The following is a 3903-nucleotide window of genomic DNA, read 5'->3' on the forward strand; positions in this document are numbered from 1 at the left end:
AAATGGCTGAGAAGTACCTAAAGAAATGTCCTTGGTGAACAGAGAAATGCAAATCAAAACAACTGTGAGATTCCACCTTACAACAATCAGAATGGCTAAGATCAAAAACTCAGGTGACAACACATGTTGGCTGTACCCTCCCCCCCCCCTTTTTTTTTTGTTTTTCCCTGACAGGGTCTCTCTGTGTAGCCCTGGCTGTCCTGTAGACCAGGGTGGCCTTGAACTCAGAAATCCACCCGCCTCTGCCTCCCAGGTGCTGTGTACCCCATTTTTAATAGGGTTATTTGATTCTCTGAAGTCTAGTTTCTTGAGTTCTTGAGTTCTTGGATATTAGCCCTCTGTCAGATGTAGGATTGGTAAAGATCTTTTCCTAATCTGTTGGTTGCCATTTTGGCCTATTGACAGTGTCCTTTTCCATACAGATGCTTTGCAATTTTATGAGGTCCTGTTCGTCTATTGTTGATTTTAGAGAATAAGCCATTGGTGTTCTGTTCAGGATATTTTCCCTTGTGCCCATGAGTTCGAGGCTTTTCCCCACTTTCAAGACCTTCAAGAATAATGGTGGCTACCATTTTATCTTGTGCCATGTGGTTAAATTACCTAAAGATCTGGTAAAATTAAATGGCCTATGTTTTATGATATCATTATCAAAAAAAAGACACCAAGCCGGGCGTGGTGGCGCATGTCTTTAATCCCAGCACTTGGGAGGCAGAGGCAGGCGGATTTCTGAGTTCGAGGCCAGCCTGGTCTACAAAGTGAGTTCCAGGACAGCCAGGACTACACAGAGAAACCCTGTCTCAAAAAACCAAAAAAAAAAAAAAAAAAAAAAAAAAAAAAAAAAAAAAAAAAAAAAAAAAAAAAAAAGACACCAAGTCCCATGATTGCTTACATTTTATGAGGATTTCCTAGGTAAAATTTAGAACAACGGAAGAAGTAGTGGTTTTCTGTTGTATGTGAACTGGGCCCCAGAGTAAAGTAAACATATTTCCTATCAAGGAATTCTGGGTTCTTGCATAGCCCTCTTACTACTTTCCTTGGGGCAGGAAGGAAGTTGATGATACTATGAAAAAGAGGACTGGGAAGGCAGATGAGGGAAGAGACAGGAGCTGATTTCACATAGCACAGTAAAATCTTCGTGCTAACCTGAGCCTAACCCTAAACCTTTAACCCTAACCACTCTAACCCTAATCTAAACAATCCTTATTTTAATCCTAACCCTCTAATCCCCTAACTTTAACCCTACATCCTGTGGGGGAGTTTTCTTAATTATTCCTTTTGAAGTGAGAAACCCTTGCTGTATCTTGGTCTTTTGAGAGTTTAAGATCCACCTTTAATTCAGGCTACATATTATTTCCAAAACCTACATACATAGAGGATATTGAACAGGGAAGTTCTTTGAAATTGTCTACTTCTTTCCCTACATTTTTTAGCAAGGTGTATTGTTTGTTCGTTCATTTGTTTTGTTGTTTTGTTTTGTTTTTAAACTGGCATTAGTAAGTACTTATTTCTTCAGAATTTTGGTAAGTACTCATGATCCGCTGAGATATTAAGCAACATGAACTCAGCAAGTCCTTGATTTTTCTAGTTTCCCTTGGCAATGAATCTGCTCAGCCATTATTGGACTAGGAAGACAACTGTCTGTGAGACATTCTATTAAATTCCCTTTCTACATACATACAGAAATTCATCCTATGAGATGAGGTACGTTTTAATGTACTAAGACAACTGTGGTTTTTCTCCACCTTGCCACTGAGGAAGATGTGCTGGCAAACATCAGTGCTCTACAGTGTTTGTCATGTTTCCTGGTTTTCTCCCAATGTTGTTTCATACCTTTTTGGTGAAAGGGAGCTGCAGTTTCCCTGAACCCAGCATGAAGCCACAAAACTCTTGTTTCCTAAAATCCTCTTTAATGTTAATATCCTGGGCATCCTTCCACTGGTGGGCCAGATTGATACCTCCACTCCAAGTTCAGTAACAGGATATCTACCTTGATTTCAGGAAGAGGAAGGGGAAGTGCTCTGAGGAAAGCTCAAGCAAGCTGCGAACAACATCATTACCTACAACAAAACCAGGAAAGGATGTTCTCTATACATTCTTATTCTACCATGTTTATATGTGTCTACAGTATACAGAGTTATCATAAAATGACAAAATTGCTAGGAATCCCAGAAATCACCTCCATATATTTTCCATGCACTTGAAATTAATGCTAAGAAGTATCAGAATTCTCATGCTTGTTACAGTTAGATTCATGGTGGCCTAAATTATAAAATAACCTAACTTCTCATTAGTAGATGACAAGCTGGGTGCCTAAGGAGGACACTGAGCTGAATGAAGGAAGACGACAGCAATGGATGACAGGTGACTCACCTTCATTTTCTTCTTATCAAATAACCAAGTTTACTTAGATGGTGACCCTTTTATTTTTGCTTTGGAGATTGGTTTTAGACATTTTTATGTATCACTCTGTATATGTTTCATATAAAATTAATGTAGCAATACTGTATAAGGTTACATATGTATTTCTATTTCTATATAGTTGTTTAAAAGAGTTTAGTTTTCATTAAAGAGAAGAAAGATGACTCCTTTGGAATTAAATGAGCAGGAAATTCTGTAATTCCATAATCCAAAGTCATGAGAACTAATACAAGAAAGTGACCTGGGCTTGTTTCCTGCATGATACAGATTTCATATAGCTGAAAGCAAAACTTCTGATTTAACAGATGTAGACAGGGTCCAAGAATGAGGTTGTCATAAACTCCTGTGTGATGCTCACGTTCTAAAGATACAGAATGAGAACTATATCTGTCAAAGTCATTCCTTCTTAAGCATAGTAAGTTTAAACGTAGTAAATACATTCAAAAGGTTTCTCTCCAGTACATCTCTCTTCTCTCTCTCTCTCTCTCTCTCTCTCTCTCTCTCTCTCTCTCTCTCGGTTTTTCAAAATAGGGTTTCTCTCAATAGCCCACGCTGTCCTAGAACTCACTCTGTAGACCAGGCTCACCTCGAACTCAGAAGTCTGTCTGCATCTGCCTCCCAAATGTTGGGGCTAAAGGCATGCACCACCATTCTCTGGCTCCAGTACATATTCTTTCATGATGATGAAGCCTATAGATTTGTGCAAAGGCTTCACCATATTAAATACACTCACAAGGTTTCTGTCTTAAGTGTTTCCATTGCTAGGAATACACATCATGACCAAGGCAACTCTCATAAAAGCAAACCTTTAATTGGGGCTGGCTTACAGTTTCAGAGGTTTAGTCCATTTTCATCATAGCAGGAAGCATGGCAGCATGTAGGCAGACATGATGCTGGAGAAGGAGCTGGGAGTTCTGCATTTTGATCCAAAGGCAGCCAGGAAGAAACTGTCTTCCAGGGAGCAAATAGGAGGGTCTGTTCTACACTTGGTGGAGCTTCAAAGTCCACCCCCAGAGAGATCCACTTCCTCCAACAAGGTGACACCTCTGAATAAAGCCAGTCCTTGTGACAAGCATATTCAAACTCCCACATTCTACTCACTAGCCACCATAAGCTTGTTGGAGTACAGGAATGTATGGGGATCACACTTAAACATGCATAATGAAAAGTACATGTGGTTCAACTTCAAAAGTCCCCATCATCTACACCAGTCTCAAAAATGTTAAAAGTCCAAAGTTCAAAGTCTCTTCTGAGATTCATCCAATCATGTAACTGTAATCCCCTAAAAAAGAAAATAAAAACAGATCATATACTTCCAACTTCACAAGATAGACTTCACCATTCCTAAATGTCATCATGAGGAAATACTGGACCAAAAAAAAAGACCAAAAGCCAGCTGGGAAATCTCCAAACTGCATCTTCATGTCTGATGTTAAAGCATTCTTAAGATTTCCAACTCTTTTCTGCTTTGTTCACTGCAGCACA

This window comes from Mus pahari, unplaced genomic scaffold (genome assembly GCF_900095145.1).
Source record: "Mus pahari unplaced genomic scaffold, PAHARI_EIJ_v1.1 scaffold_10076_1, whole genome shotgun sequence".
In the NCBI taxonomy this organism is placed as follows: domain Eukaryota; kingdom Metazoa; phylum Chordata; class Mammalia; order Rodentia; family Muridae; genus Mus; species Mus pahari.